The sequence below is a fragment of the Dromiciops gliroides genome, chromosome 2 (assembly GCF_019393635.1).
Source record: "Dromiciops gliroides isolate mDroGli1 chromosome 2, mDroGli1.pri, whole genome shotgun sequence".
Lineage (NCBI taxonomy): Eukaryota > Metazoa > Chordata > Mammalia > Microbiotheria > Microbiotheriidae > Dromiciops > Dromiciops gliroides.
The window spans coordinates 415,205,832-415,222,784 of record NC_057862.1 but is presented as its reverse complement, the minus strand read 5'-3'; positions in this window follow the sequence as shown (position 1 = coordinate 415,222,784).

Genomic DNA, 16,953 nt, shown 5'->3' with positions numbered 1-16,953 from the left:
AAGTCATAAAACAACATCTTTGAAAAAAAGTAAAATTTAGGCCATCTAAAAAGGCACTGGTGAAATTGAACCCAGAAGAATGATGATGCATGAAATATAAACCCTTCTCTATAAGGAGGTGGTGGACCATAGGTGTAGAATGAGGTATACACTGTCAGATGTGGAAAATGTGTTTGTTTGTTATTCTTAAGTTGACTTCTCTTTTACAAAGGATGGCTCTGTGACAGAGGTTGGAGTAGGAGGTCAAATAAAAGTATCAATAAAAGTTATTTAAAATTTTAGAAAATAAAAACATAAACACCGAAGTTTTGCCAGCAATGTATTTCAAATGTTAACCTAAGAGTCTGTGGCATACAAGATATCATCATCATCCTTCACATAACTTGTTTGTGCAAATCTACCAAGGGTATTCTCGAGAAGGACACAAGAAGGAAACAGGAAGGCTTTCTTTTTAAAAGAAAATATAATTTTATTTTTTCCAGTTATATGTAAAGATAATTTTCAACATTCATTTTTTATAAGATTTGAGTTCCAAATTTTTTTCCTTCCCTCCCTCCCTTCATCCCTCCCCAAGAGAGAAAGCAATCTGATATAAGTTATACATATGCAATCATGTTAAACATATTTCCATATTATTCATGTTGCAAAAGAAGAAACAGAACAAAAGGGAAAAACCACGAAGGAAAAAAAAAAGTGAAAATAGTATATTTCAGTCTGCATTCAGACTCCATAGTTCTTTCTCTGTATGTGGATAGCATTTTCCACCAGGAGTCTGTTGGAATTATCTTGGATCATTGTGGTGCTGAAAAGCTGTATATCATAGTTGATCACTGCACAATGTTGCTGTTATTGTGTACAATGTTCTTCTGATTCTGCTCACTTAGGGGGGGGCTTTCAAAGACAAATTTTGATGGCGGGCCACATTTTCAAAGTTATGTTTGCAACTGACACAAGTAAGAGGTCTTTAGAATAAATATAGTTCTACTGTGTTGTTTTTTTTGTTGGTTTTAAAGTACTTGATAGAACAAAACACAGCCTTAAAAGATCCCTTCAGTCTCTCCTACATATATGCAATCCCATGACAGATGTCACCATAGAAATAGCATTCAAAGTTTCCATGAGTTTCAGCATCAGTCAAGGTATGAGAAATAAAGGGATTCTCTTAAAATATTTTTCACAATCATTGATGATGCCAATCAATAAAAATTAACCAACAAATATTTATTAAGCATGTGCCAAATAAGTCCTAGATACTATATGAGGCCCAAATAGCACAAAGACAAAAAAAAAGGAAAAAATCATCACTTTCAATAGCCTGCATTGAGGCCAAATAGAAGAGGGATTCTCCATTTATGATGAGCTTCTGCAGCTGCTTTTCATTTTTGCATGCTATTATACAGATTGTTTTTAGCCTTCTTGGTAGTGTCCATGGTCATTTGAAAGAAATTTGCTTAGCCATCTCCACTGCAAAAACAAAATGAAAGAAAAACTAATATTGTTCAGATTATAATGTGAAAGGCTTTCTATCTGTCCATCCATCCATCCATCCATCCATCCATCTGTCTGTCTGTCTGTCTAACTCACTAATTATCTATTGGGAGCTAGAACTGAAGAGGAGTAGGAAATCATGTAGCTCTTTCATTGATCCTAAGCTGCTTGATGCTGAAAAACAACAACAGCAAAGCCCAGAAACAAACAAAAAAACTCCCTTTATTTTTTAACCTACACTATCTAGCAAACAAGTCACGTAACAGTACAATCTCAAAAGACTCAAAATTACAGATAAAGGCAAAACACAATGAGAATATAAATATATTTAGTGTAATAGATTTAGAACTAAAAGGGACCTTAGAAGTTATATTATCTAGTTTCTTCATTTTACAGGTAAAGAAACTGAGGCCCAGAAAGATTATATGAAATGTTCAAAGTGACACAGATAGTTGAGAGCTGGGATTTGAACCCCAGGTTTTCTAACTTAAAGCCAGCATACTTTCCACTATACCATGCTTCCCCTCTGTTCTCTATCACTAACCAACCAAAGCTTGAACATCAGAGGTGGAAATAAAATACATCACTAAGGATATGTGTGACCAGAAAATGAATTATTCTAGTGATATAATGAGAGTAAAGGATAGCAGATGGAGAGCCTAAGTTTCCCAATGGTATTTACAAAATATTAAAAGAACCAGAAGTTATCTTACATTTATAGTTGACCCACTATCAAGAAGCAATGGGGGAGCAGCTAGGTGGTGTAGTAAAGTACCAGTGCTGGATTCAGTAGGACCTGAATTCAAATCCAGCCTCAGACACTTGACTTACTAGCTGTGTGACCCTGGAAAAGTCCCTTAACCCTCATTGCCCCACGGAGGAGGAGGAGGAGAAGGAGAAGGAGAAGGAGAAATAGAAATAATAGGATGACATGGATAAGTATCCCTCTAGGTTGGCACTGATCCATTAATCACTACTCTTTGTGTCTAGTCACTTAACCAGTCCAGAATCCAGCTAATTATTATCTATTCTATATCCCTCTACTGTGTCTTCTAGATTATCATGAGATAACCCCCATGCTGTATTTTTCCAAGTCCTCTGAGAAATAATACCAGCTCCACAAAAGAGGCAGCCATGAAGAAGACCCTATGCTCAGGAGGTACTGCATCTTAGGACGAGGAGTGGTCTTCAGGTTAGGGGAAGAGCAGAAGAGAGATCAATGATTGTATGGGTCCTGGCATAAGAAAGTGGAAAGTTTACTGGCCTCAGCCACTGGCCATTTCTAGATTCTCCAGAAAGAGTCCAATGTATCCCAGAATTTTTAATGACAGGAAAATTGAGACCATCATATTCTCCACATGTTGCCCTGTGGTCTTCATTGATAGGGCAGCATAGGAATCATTTAAGAGCTCTGGTGACATTTCAAATGCTTGGCAAGTCGTAGTATTTATATACCCGCCCCCCAAATGGTAAACTCAGTTATCACCACATCGAAGAAGGGGCCTTCAAGGCACCATTCACAGGCATGTGAGGGTCTTTATTAGAGTCATGCATATAATTTAATTTTGGGGGGGTAAACACTATTGCTAATTAGTCTATAATACAAAAAAACAGGGAAGGAACTGAGGAGGAACTTAAAAAAAAAGACAATAATGACAGTTATTTACAAATATTCCATTTGTAGTTTGTAGTTCCCTCTATTCTTTCCAGGATGGATTAGATAGAACCTTCATAGGGAATACACTGGAATAATTTTTGTGGTATGGTAGAAAGAACATTGGCTATGGAGTAAGAGGATCTGGGTTCAAATTTAACTTCTGATACTTACTAATGATATGATCTTGGGCAAATCACAACTACTCTGGATCTCAATTTTCTCATTTCTAAAATGGAAAAGAGAGTTGGACTTGATGGTCCTTGAAATCCCTTCTCTTTGGAAAGAAAAAAAAAGAATTGTTCCTCCTCCCGATTGCCTTTCTTCCTCTGCTTCACAGGATCATGGATTTAGAACTGAAAGGGATCTTAGCCGTCACTGAGTCCAATTCTCTCATTTTATAGTTGAGGAAACTGAGGCCCAGAAAGGTCGTGTTTTGCCAAGTTATACAGCTAATAGGCATCTGAAGTCGGATTTAAACCCAAGTATCCATAACTCCAAATCTAGTGCTCTATCCAAGGTGGTTTTCCTTGGATATTTTCCCCATGACCTGAGGAGAGTTTCTGAATTGCTTATTCTTTTTGGGGGGGGCTTTGCCCCACTTTGGAAATGTCATTGGTAGTTTTCCCTCAGGCATTCAGCTGCCCTTATTAATAATTTCCTTTTAGTCTAGAGCTATGCCTAATTGAGCATCACGATGAGGCAGTATCACATTGGCAACCTGCTGATCCAGAGAGCCAGAATCTATTTTCCCCACCTGGAAATGAGTCTAAATAGTTTAAAGGAAGCCAAAGTACCTAAATATTACACAATAGACTTAAGGACTTTGAAAAAGCTATTATGATCCATCTGCTAAATAAATAAGTTTTTTTAGAAATAGTCTAAAGCTTTATTTATAAGAGGGACCCAAATGACTTGGAAGGAACCTACTTAAGAAGCTGTTAGCTTTTGAAGCTCTCCCTGAGTTTTGCAAAATACTTTCTAGTTCTTTGATTTAATAATTTTGTGAGAAAAGGCTGCCTGATGGTGCACATCTCAAGGAAGAATGTGGACAGTCTCCCTCTTCCCAGAAGATCAGGGTATGGATTCTGCTGAAGTTTTCATTAGTTTTATTCATTTATTTATTTATTGTGGGACAATGAGGGTTAAGTGACTTGCCCAGGATCACACAGTTAGTAAGTATCAAGTGTTTGAGGCCAAATTTGAACTCAGGTCCTCCTGAATCCAGGGCCAGTGCTTTATCTACTGCACCACCTAGCTGCCCCCTAGTTTTCATTTATTTTAAAAGATGTTTATTGTATAAATACCATTACCCAGACCTGGGCTAGTTACTAGGCGTTTGTGTATATTTGGGGACTGGGATTTGGTGTGCAAAGAGAAGGATACAGGTCCCTGTTTCCAGAGAGTTTACAACTTAATTGGAAAGCCAAGATGTACATACAATATCATGTGAGAGGCTATATGATACAAGAGGAAGGATATAGGATTTGGAATTAGAGGACTTGAATGGAAATCCCAGATTTCCTACTTACTTTCTGTGTGACCTTGGGCAAGTCATTTCACCTGTCTAAGCTTTGATTTCCTTATCTGTAAATTCAAGGAATTGAACTGGATGCTCTCAGAGGTTCTTTCCAGTTCTAAAGCCTATGAAATATGAAGCAATTAGAGAACAATAAAAAGCAGTAAAAAACAAAATCAAGTGCCAAACAATATGTGAAGATATCAGTGCAGGATAGATGGGGGAAGGCCAAGGGGGCGGGGCAGAGAACCACATGGGCCAAGTGATTTTGGAAGGCCAATAGGAAATGTGGAATCTGAAGTAGATATTGAGGGATGGCCAGTAGCAGAAAGGGTGTGATATCAAGGGGAGAGGGAGTGTCAATAAAGCTGAGAGGATTGTAATGGAAATGGCTCCTTCACAGGATGGGCAGTAGAATAGCCTGGATAGATCAGAGTTACTGGGGAGATAAAGGAGGTACATTGAATAGGTAGGGCAGGGCCAGATTGTAGAAGACCTTAAATGCCAGGCTAAAGATTATTTTTTGGTTTAGATAAATATATGGCAGGGCAGCTAGGTGGCACAGTGGATAGAGTACAGGCCCTGGAGTCAGGAGTACAAATCTGGCTTTAGACACTTAACACTTACTAGCTGTGTGACCCTGGGCAAGTCACTTAACCCCAATTGCCTCACTTTAAAAAAAATTTTAAAAATAGATAAATATATGGCTTACATGCCCCATTTCTGATTGATGGAGGGAGTGTGTGTATGTGTCATAGGCTAGTAGATTTAGAGCTGCAGAGGACTGATAGATTTAAAGTTGGAAGGGACTTTAGTGGTCATCCAGTCCACTCCTCCCTGTTCTTTTTAATACCAAAGAAGGAATTGAAAGAAGTGTCTTTCCCAAGATCACAGAAATAGTAAGTGGTAGAGGAATATTTGAACCCAGATTCAAATAGAAAACTCCAAAGAGAAAGTATTTTTGTTTCACTGCATATCATACAATCTGACATTGTTTTTTTCTGATTATAACTAGGGGAATGAAGCTGGAAATGAAGCAGTAGCTTATAAGTCAAGATACTTGATTGGAATACCAAAGAATTACTGAAAGGGAAGAATTTCAGTTATTCTCCATGTTTCCTGTTGAAAGACAATCGATCCTATGACCAACAGCTTTGAGTACTGGTTCTCCTTATTGGCCTTCCCTGTTACCTCTCTTTTCTTTTTTCTTTTTTTTTCTTTTTGGTGAGGCAATTGGGGTTATCCACTGCACCACCTAGCTGCCCCCTCTCTTTTATTTTTTAATTCTTGGTGTATAGTAGATAGAATGACAATCTTTCAGACAAATTTGCCTAGCTTTTGTTCTTTGTGGTGACCACTAAGCAAATGTTTCACACTTGGGAGGTGCTAGCAGACTGAAAACCCTTCTGCCCTGGATGGGTGAGTCTGAGTCCCAGCTTCCCTATACCCATGTGTTGCAAAAACCATTTTAATATATTTTATATTTATACTTTATAGCATTTTATTATATATATACACATGTATATGTGTATATGTGTGTATATATGCATGTATGTATGTATGTATTTAAAAAAAAAAATCTCTCTCCTGGCTCAGGAAGCTTAAAGTCTGGGGATTATCTCAGATCTTCTTGTCATCAATGGTTTACTTATTACATCTACATCCAGCAACCTTAAATCAAAATTATGCAAACATTTATTTGGGGGCCTACTATATTCAATAATACTATATTCACCTAAGGAATAGTTGTGGAATTGAATTAAATTGAGTATACATTGAGGAATTGAAAAGTGTTCATTATTGTTGGAGTCATAAGATCCATAACTGATTGAGCCTCAACTAACTTTTCCTAATAGGTGATTCTGAGGCAAGTCACTTAAATACTTTTCTGAACCTCAGTGTCCTCATCAGTAAAATTGGGAAATAATACTTATTGAGTATATGGGGCCATTGTGAGGAAATTTCTTTTTTCTTTTTTTTGTGAGGCAATTGGGGTTAAGTGACTTGCCCAGGGTCACACAGCTAGTAAGTGTTAAGTGTCTGAGGCCGGATTTGAACTCAGGTACTCCTGACTCCAGGGCCGGTGCTCTATCCACTGCACCATCTAGCTGCCCCAGGAAACTTCTTGGAAACCCTAAAGCACATGATAAATGTTATCATTCTTCTTATCAGTCTTATGAAATCCCAGAGCAGAAATTCTTAGAAAAGTCTTGTAGAGAAACTTTAGTATGTTTAATATCTGAAGAGTGAGGTAGAGTTCTGGGCTAATTTAGAGAGGAAAGAAGAAAACTGGAAGCAAGAGGATGAAAGGTCTGGGGGTTAGAAGAAGGGAGAGCAGAGGGAGGCTTAGGGCTGGGTCACAGAAGGTTTAGGCTAAGACTTTGTTCTTTCTTTATTTTAAGCAATAATTTATTACTGTGCGGAGTAAAATGAAACTGAGGCAAACAGGCACTTGGGGAAGGGATGGGCAAGATAACAGTTTGTTAACAGTGATGCATTTGGCTGTTAATAAAATGGATCACTTTAGCTACCTCAGCAAAGCCAGAGACCCATATTGTACAGAAAAAAGCAAACCCCCCAAAACCCAACCCATTTTTATTGAGTGGAAGGGGCTCCATGTAGTTGGGAAGACTTATGAGTGGTTAGGAAAACTGGTTAGGCCTTCAGGTGTGGCTGATCAGACCCCTCTCAGACAATTACAGAATGTCAGTTGCTTTAGGGGCCCTAAGTGCTTCTGGGAACACTTGGCTAATTCGAACCACCCAAATCAGGACCACCTGGCTTAGGCTAAGACTTTAAAGGTGACCTTGAAGTATCTAGAAGCTGCTAGGTGGAGCGAAGTGCATAGAGCACAGGCCTTGAAAATCATTTAATTTTTCTGAGCTTCAGTTTCAGAGCATGAGGAGGACAGCTTTGTGTACCTCTGTCTCACTTAAATCTAATTCATGGGTAAGTCAAGACATCACCTTCATGATATCCTTGGTACTCTTTGAGAATGAAGGATGAACAACAACCTCATGGGGGTAATAAGAGCACCTTATTAGGAGCAGGACTGTTGTAGTGAACCAAATGGAAGAATGTCTATAAAACATTTTACAAACCTAAAAAAGCTATAAAAATTAGATTTTGTTATTGTTCTTAACCAGTGGGACATCATCCCTTGCATCTTTTGCTCCCTCTAGTTGGCATATTCCTGAGCCTAGGTAGAGCAGGAAGCCACTTCCATGTATATGGAATCAGTGACAGAGAGAGACAGAGATAAAGAAAGGAAGAGGAGGGAGACACAGAGAGAGAGAGAGAGAGAGAGAGAGAGAGGGAGGAAAAGAAAAAGCAAGGGAAGAGGAGAGAGGCATGAAGTTGTTTTCTTTTAGTAAAATTACCTGTAAAGGAACAAATATGGAAATACCGTAGTTAAGCAACAATAGAAGCTGAGGATAAGAGGGAGTTGAAATGTCCTCCCTTGGGAGCTTTGAGTGTTGGATGGCTTGCCATAGGTGTCCAATCTGAAGAGAATTGTCTGAGACATCATGTAGTTTAATTAAGCAAAACTTAGCCTGTGTCTACACGCACAACTGGTTTGATTGAATTCAGTAAAACACACACACGCACACACACACACACACCAATTTAACTCAGAAAAGGAACTGCTGTTTTTGTTTATTGGTTTATTTGTTTTACATGAAACCAAATAATTGGCTTACCTGAATTATTCACTCTTCAGCTGGCTGCTTAGCTGGTATAGACCCAACCATCACCTTTCGCTAAAGAACCTTTAGTGTTAGAGCTAGAAAAGAAACGTTAAAGATCTCTTCATCCAACCTTCCATTGGACTGAAGGGTTAAATGAGGCCCAGAGAGGAGAACAGAGGAACTTAGCCAAGTTCTTTAACAAATTAATGGAAGGTTGAGAAGTGGAACCCTGGCCCCTCTCCACTACTTGGCCATAGCTCTTCTGAGAACTTGGTAGAGCTCGGTCAGTTTCCAATCAGTTATTTTGGACATGACTTAATTTAGGCTTGGGAGACAATTTGATTTTATTTTTGCATTCGATAATGCCCTGCACATAGTAGGCATTTTTTTTTAGTTGAAAGAAGGAAGCACCTGAGGTCAGATCCCTGCTTTGATACTTACTAGTTGTATAGCCATTGTCAAGTCACTGAATCTCCCTGAGTATCATTTTCTTTATCTGTAAAGTAGATGTATTAATTCATTCACTATTGACCTTGCCGGTCTTTGTGACAAAGTAATTTAGGAATCTTAAAGTTCTACAGAAATGTATTATTATTGTGTATTTTTTCCTATTTCCATTAAATCCAGGCTTCATTTTTACATTTTCCTTGAAAATCTGCAGAGACATGGTTTGTGCTAATCTGTAAGCTCTTAGTGACCCAGCTATCAGCTCTGCTGTATTCCATTTTTGTTACGCATCCAAAATTGATGGGAAAAAAGGATGCTTGCTATTCACATCATTTTAGTTGCAAGGAGGGGCCTGAGACTAACCTTCTCAATTTGGCCTCGTGAAGTCAGTTACTATTTCTCCCTGTAGGATCTCCCATGGCCAGCTGGGTACCCACCAGCTATCAGGCACCTCAGTACTGGATTGCTTTTTTAAGGCCTTCTTTCCGCATTTCCTATGACTTGAAACTATCCTCCTCAGAAGCAATTTGTACCGCTCTTCTACATCTCTTAGCCCCTTTTCCCAATTCCCTTGACAGCCTGAATTCAAGGATCTTGCTTTTCTCTCTCATTACAAGTTCTGTTTTTTAAATGTTCATGCTTATATCATTTAGCCCATGGGGAGGGAGGGCGTGTGCCTGTGTGTGCGTGCCGTGTGTGCGTGCCTGTGTGTGTGTGTGTGTGTGTGTGTGTGTGTGTGTGTGTGTGTGTGTGTGTCTGCCCGTGTTTAGGCTGCAAGGGATAAGGTATCTCTCTTTTGAGGTGAGCTTTGTATGTTAGCAACTTGCTTGAAAAGAATTGGCCAGACCTTAGATCCCAGTAACATTCAAAGAGGGGATTGCTAACTTGGGAAACTATTCATCCTAAAGGACAAATTCAGAGACACAGAAATCCCATCCCTTTAATTGAATTTGCTGTAAATGCAGCAGACAGGCTCCCAGGCCTGCTTGGAATCTCCGGGAAGACCTAGAGAACCCACACATGATTTCCGGTCATATTTTGGGCTGGGGAGAATGAAATCACATGCTACAGGATTAGGAAAGATGAACAACATTTTTTTTTTTTTTGCAATGTTCTCTCTACTTATCCTTCCATTGTCGTTTTACTTTATTGCTGGTGATTTCTACTTTTGACTTGCTAATGGGAATGTATTTTTTCTCTGTATTGCCATTACCTCTTCCTGCTACTTTCCAGGTCACTAATTTTTCTGCTTAGAGTTCATTCTGTTTAGACCGATATGCTGTCTCTTTTAATGAGGTTATTTCTGGGTTATTAGCCTTCCTGTTATATGATACCTTATGTGAAGGGCCTAATTGATGTAAATCAAACATAGCTTGCAGAGGAAAATCAAAGGAGCCTCCCAGATATTTGGTGGGTCCCTGTGTCTAGCTGGATTTCTGTATTTAAACCGACTTTTTAGACAAGTGGTTCCATGTTCCATCTAATAACATCCTTTTGTAGTCATAAAGGAGCAGATTCAAAGAGGTGGAAATTGAAGGAGTGCATTGGCATTTGGGTTTGCTGAATAAGCTTTAGACAGAAATTAGACTGAAAACTATTTAGTGGGAGGGGTCTAATTTGTACAGTTCAATAACCTCACCAGCTTCTTTTTATGAAGGCCTCTCACAGATGCTGTTAAGCTTTAGGTTAATTTTTACAGATATTTTCTGGCTGTACTTAATAAATGAGGATTTAAATTGCAGGAAGAGGCAGGCTTTCCTTGCTAACTCTCATCAGGCAGCATCTCTATCCTTCTGCTGGAGAGTGATTCTTGTGGTGATTTCCACAGTCAGAGGGGGCCTGTCTCTGTTCAAAGAGGCTGCTGCCTCCTTGCTTCGCTAGGATCCTGGCTCAGAGCCTGGTTCACAGGAGATTCTACCAAGCAGGAAGGTGATTTTCCTTTCTAGAGAAAGAAAACACATACAGAATGCTGTTTCTCCTGAAGGTCTTGTTCAGTCATAGCCTTCTTGGCCTTTAGACAGGAATAGCTCCTCTCTAGAAAAGATAAGACTAGGACAGAGTTGCTAAGGGGAGGTATAAAGGAGAATGTTTCATTCAAAAGGATCCCAGCAGCCTCACTTTGTAGGACTTGAATAGGAAGAAGAGTTTGGGTCACCAGTGAATTGGCCCAGGCTAAAAAGCTAGTTGCCTTTAGGGAAACCAGATTGGGATGATACCCCCACCTCCTCTGGCAGTTCAGGCAGTGGCTCCAGTATCAGTAGGGTGGCCCATTGCTTAATCTTTAATCCCCAGAAGCCTCACCTTCTCAAGCACTTGACTCATTTGCTTGGGTGGTGGAAAACCTACTGCAGGGAAGTTGTCCCCCAGGAGTATTGAGGGTATCAAGTAGTGTATCTGCAATATTTTTATTTCCCTTTCCTTCTTTTCCCTTCCCTTCCCTTTCCTCTCCTCTTCTTGTCTCTTTTATCTCTTCTTTTTTCCTTTCCCTTTTTTCTTTTCTTTCTTTTTTCCTTCCTTCCTGTCTTCTGTCTTCATTCCTTCATTCCTTTTTTTTCTTTCTGTCTATTGGGTCTTTCTTTTTTTTAAATCAGGCTCCATTTGTGACCTAGACAAGCTTGTCTCTCCTAGTCTAGTGGCCCACCTTTCCTACTGGCTTCCATATTGATGTGAGACTTTGTATGGGTACCCAATTAGCTTTTTTATCCTATTGCAGCTTAGAACTTCCAAGATCAAGTGATATACCAGCTTCAACTTGCCTCAGTAGGGAATATACACATGCTACCACGCTCACCTGGGATACTTGTCCTGATACTACCTCTGGACAGCACTTGACCCTCAAGGGAAAATAAGGAATGTCACTAAAAAGAAAAGTCAAAGCCAGAACAGTAACTGAGAATATTTCACCAGAGCAAAAATCATCGGGAAGAGAGTATGCCAGGGCAGATGACAGTCCAATAGGACCCAGGTATGTAGCAATCACGCAGAAAACAGGGTGTGTACAGTCATATAAGGAGAGAGTAAGACTTTTTTCCTAAAGGTCCAGCCCCTGTGTCCTCATGGAGGAGGTGGGGGAAAAGTTAGGCCCTATGGCAATAGGATTCCGAGGTGGTGGCCTGTACCTGGTGGAAACAGTGGCCTTCATCACACAATACAGGTCAGCAGAGAGCTACAGAAGGGAAACTCCTATCCTCCCTGTCAGTGCCCTAGGGAAAAGATCTGATTTTCCTGCTCAAATTACCCACCTGCTAAAAGCAAAAGCTTCATGTCATAGACTTTATCTACTTCCCCAGACAGGGAAGGCTAGTCCTCATCATAACTATGAAATTTATGAACTTTGTTTTGGGGTTCCCAGCCTTTCTAATGTTTGTTGTGTCTTTCTTTTCTTTTTGGTTATTCTCTCTTCCAGGCTCCCTAAGGCTCAATGGTCTTATGCTCTACCCTACCTCTCAGTTATCAATCAAAAGTTACTATTGAATACCCCACTCACAATAAGGATCCTTTATGAGGCAATTGGGGTTAAGTGACTTGCCCAGGATCACACAGCTAATGAAACAAGTGTCTGAGGTCAGATCTGAACTCAGGTCCTCCTGACTCCAGGGCCAGTGCTCTATCCACTCACTGCACCACCTAGTTCTTCTCATTTTTAAAGGGATTCAAGGTAAAGGTTAGATAAAATGAAAGTGGAACTTTTGGAAACAACCAGCATGAATAGGAGTATTTAAGGAAGATATTGGACTCTTAGCAAGATCTTATGGTCCTGAGACTATGCAAGTGGTATAATCAATCATAGGCTACCTTTTCCTGCCTTTTGTACCAAGTAGGGCTAAGCATTGGCTGTGGGGGCTGTGGGAAGAAATAAATTATTGTTAGGAGAGAAGGAGGTTGGGGTGGGGAGGAAGACAGTGTGAAATATAAAAGGAGGCTGAGGCACTAGTGTATGTAGAGATCCTTACTAACTGTGACCTGGGCAAATCCCTTTTGCTTCTTTCTATCCCAGTTCTTCCTCTGTTAAAATAAAAGGACCTGTTAAGAGGATCTCTTAAAATGAATTCAAGGACACTTCTAACTCTAAATATCTGAGCTTGTGAGAGAAATAAAAGGGTGGTACCGAGCGGGAGGAGCAGTACAGAGAAGAGCCTTCCAGGTAATCCTCTCACATCCAATAAATTCTCATTAGCATCTTATTCCCAATCTGATCAGTTGTAGATTTAGCCCATTTTGGGGGTGACCTGGTGTAAATCTGATGTGACTTTGCTACAAGTATTTATGAAGAACCTACTAATCTTCCTAGCCCTGAACTAGAGTATACCGGGATGGGGAAGGGTTAAGGAGAAAGAACAACAGGAACACAAGGACCCCTGCCCGAAATGCTTTAGAGTCTAAATGGGTAAATGTCATGGAAGGTTATAGAACAGGAGATGGGTTGAGAGCTGGAGAAGTCAGGAACAACTTCATGAGGGATTGGAGAGCAAGGGGGATACTAAGTTAAGTCTTGAAAGATGAGTAAGATAGTAAGGAAGGAAACTAGAAAGTGTTCTAAGGAGTGAGGAGGAAGGACCTTTATGAGCAGGTGCACAGAGGTGGAAATAAGAATATGTGTGTGGGATGGATAGTAAGTATACTGGCCTCACTTCAAAAAGAGTATGTATACTGATGAGTAGTAGAAAGTAGATTTGGGGGGGGGGGGGTTGGGGGGTTAAGTGACTTGCCCAGGGTCACACAGCTAGTAAGTGTCAAGTGTCTGAGGCTGGATTTGAACTCAGGTACTACTGAATCCAGGGCCAGTGCTCTATCCACTGAGCCTCCTAGCTGTCCCCAAAAGTACATTTAAAAAAAAATGTTATTTGTGCCTTTTGTTTTTATGTCATCTACAATTCCCAGGGTATCCCACTCCATCTCCCTTCCAGAGATCCATTTCTTATGACAAATATGATGTTATCCACCAAGGAGATGCTGGAGACCTGCTTCTGGGACACTACAGGCCTGGAATGTGCCTGGACATCTTGTATTAGCCTGGCACATGTTAAGCAGTAGCTTTTTTCCATGGTCTTCATGGTCAGAGCTGTGGAGCTCTTTAAATGACTGGACTTTAATTATAAAGGTCAGTCAGTAAATAAATATGTATTAAGCACTTACTACCTGCCAAGCTTTATATGAAACCCTAGAGATACAAAGAAAGGCCAGTGACAATCCCTGCTCTCAAGGAGCTCACAGTCTAATGTACATGCAAACAGATATATACAAATAAGGTATATACAGGATAAATTGGAAATAATCAACAGGGGAAGGCATTAGAATTAAGGGGGATTTAGAAAGGCTTTTTTTAGAAGGAGGGATTTTCATTGGGCCTTGTGGAAAGCTTTGGAATCCAGGAGGTATACTCCACACATAGCCATGACACCATATTGTAAGAGGGGAGAATCTTAGAGTCTCCTTCCTCCTACACCACTGTATAGCCCCACAAATAGACCTACGGTTTTGGCCTTCTCATTCATTCTTTTCCACTCTAGGTGCAAGGAGTATGTTGTAGGGGAGACTCTAAGGTCGGCACTTTCTTAGTACATGTTAAATGTTGGGATGAAATGAGGTACTTGCAAAACACTGAACATTGAATAAAGGAGGTTTACTTTGTTCTGACACAGTAAAAGTATGCAAGGATAGAGTGGGACTAGCTTCGTTGGCCACTGGCCCCCATATATCTGATCAGCAAACCATCAGAGCATGAAGACTTCTGGTATCAGGCACCCACTGAATCTGAGAGGTACAGATTGCATGCCTGAGGCTTTTTCTGCCTTTAGACTAGGGATGTATATTAGGTAATCTGCAGCCACTTAGTCTGTGCTGGGGGAAGAAGCTATATCAGAGTAGCTAGGGTGCAAGGAAGTTGGGTCAAGAAAATGTTGGTACTATCACAGAGCGGAATCTCTGATCTCAACCAATCAATACATACATATTTATTAAGTACTATGTGTGAGGCATTGTACTAAATGCTGGGAATGCAAAAAGAGACAAAATATGGTCCTTGCCTTCAAGGAGTTTACATTCTAACGGGGGAGACAACATGCAAACAAATCTGTACAAAGTAAGCTATGTATAAGATAATTAAGAGGGAGAGCATTAGAATTAAGAGGGCTTAGGGAAGACTCTCTATAGAAGGTGGGAGTTTAGTTGGGACTTAAGAGAAGCCAAGGAAATCAATAGTTGGGGATGAGGAAGGCGAGCATTCCAGTCCTGGGGGAGGGTCAGAGAAAATGCCCAGAGCCAAGAGAGATGGAGTGTCTTATTCATGGGACAGCCAGAAGGTCAGCATCGCTGCGAATTGGAGAGTACATGTTGGGGAGTCAAGTGTAAAAAGACTGGGAAGGAGGGATGTAGGTTAAATGATATAGGCTTTGAATGCCTAACAGAGCATTTCATATTTGCTCCAGGACACAATAGGAAGCACTGGAGTTTCTTAAGTAGGGGAGAGGGCAGTGACATTATCAGACCTGCATTTTAGGGAAATAGCTTCAGTGGCTGAATGGAATGGAGAATGCACTGGAGTGGGGAGGCACTGGAAGCAGTTAGACCTACCTACAGGCAGACTGTTGCGATCATTCAAGTGTGGGACAATGAGGCCTGCAATAGAGTGGTAGAAAGGTCAGAGGAGAGGAGGGGGCTTTTCAGGAGATGTTGCAAAGGTGACATTGGCAGGCCTTGGAAACAGCTTGGATGTGTGGAGGGAAGGGGGAGAAGAGAGATAGTGAGGAGTCCAGGATGACTCCTAGCTTGTGAATCTGAAGAACTGGGAGGATAGTGTTGCCCCCTACAGTAATAGTAAAGGTGGGAGAGGAGGAAGATTTAGGGGGAAAGATAATGAGTTTTGTTTTGGGCTTATTGAGTTTAAGATCTCTCTTGAATATCCAATTTGAGATGTCTGACCCAGGACTGTGAGTCCTGGGGATAGGAGCACCTAGGAATCCTGGCCAGTTGTTGGAGACAGACAACAGGAAGAGAAAGGGTCAAGGATGCCAGCTGATGATGCTGGCTTTGGACATGAATATTGTGACACCAACAGGAGCAGCCTTAACAGATCTGAATTGTGAGTCTAATTACCACCCTGCTCCCCCTAGACTGAGGTGGTAGCAGGAGTGTTGTGCCCCACAGGTATCTGAGGAAAAGGTGTATCTTTGCTATGTCCCTTTGTAAAAACTGATCTGATATTAAGTGGTTCATTGAAACTTGGGTATTAGTCTCTGGGCCACTAAAATGGGGGCAAGTCGGCCAGTAGGGGCCTGAGATGATGGCAGAGAAGAGTGCCTTCCCAAGCCTTTCAGGATACCAAAGAACCTTGTTAGGGGTCAAATGTAACAGGGCTGACCCTGAGAGAACAGAACCAACCCAAACTGACCAGTATTGTCTGTTGTCATGTGCAGTATTCTTCTCCTAGGTCCTGATTTTTGCAAAGAAGCAGGAGGAGGTGCCTTCTCATGAAAGGAAATGACTTTGTAGACAATATACAAGAGCCGGTGAGGGACCAGACCAGGGTCTTAAATGAGGCTGAAGAATTGTGGAGGCAGCGCGGACCAAGTAGTGGGGAGAGAGTCGAAAGACTGGGATTTGGCATTTCTTCTTACCTGTGTAATCTTGGATGAGTCACAACTTCTCTGGGTCCCCATTCTTCCTCTGTAAAATCAGGGAGTTGGACTAGGTCAGGGGTTCTTAACCTTTTTTGTGTGACAGACTCCTCTGGGTAGTGTAGTCAAGCCTATGGACCCCTTCTCAGAATAATGCATTCAGTAAAATGCATAGGATTGCAGAGGAAATCAATTATAGTGAAATATATTTACCAAAATGTATAATTTTTTAAAAGTTCAAGTACTCTAGATTATAAACTGATAAATGATATGATCTTTAAGGGTCCTTCCAGCTTTAAATAGATGATTCTGTGATCAGGCTGGGAACTAATGGGAGCCACTGGGGAAACTTTATAATTTTTTGGGCAAAGGCGTGGCATGTCCAGAGTAGTTTTTTCTGGAGATGAATATTAATGCCCTATGCAAGATATATTGGGGAGGGAGAGACTGGAATCGGGAAGAACAGTTTGGAGGTGATTGTGGTCATCTAGATATGAGGGAATGAGGGTAGTGGGAATGGAAAGGAGGCAAGACCTCTGA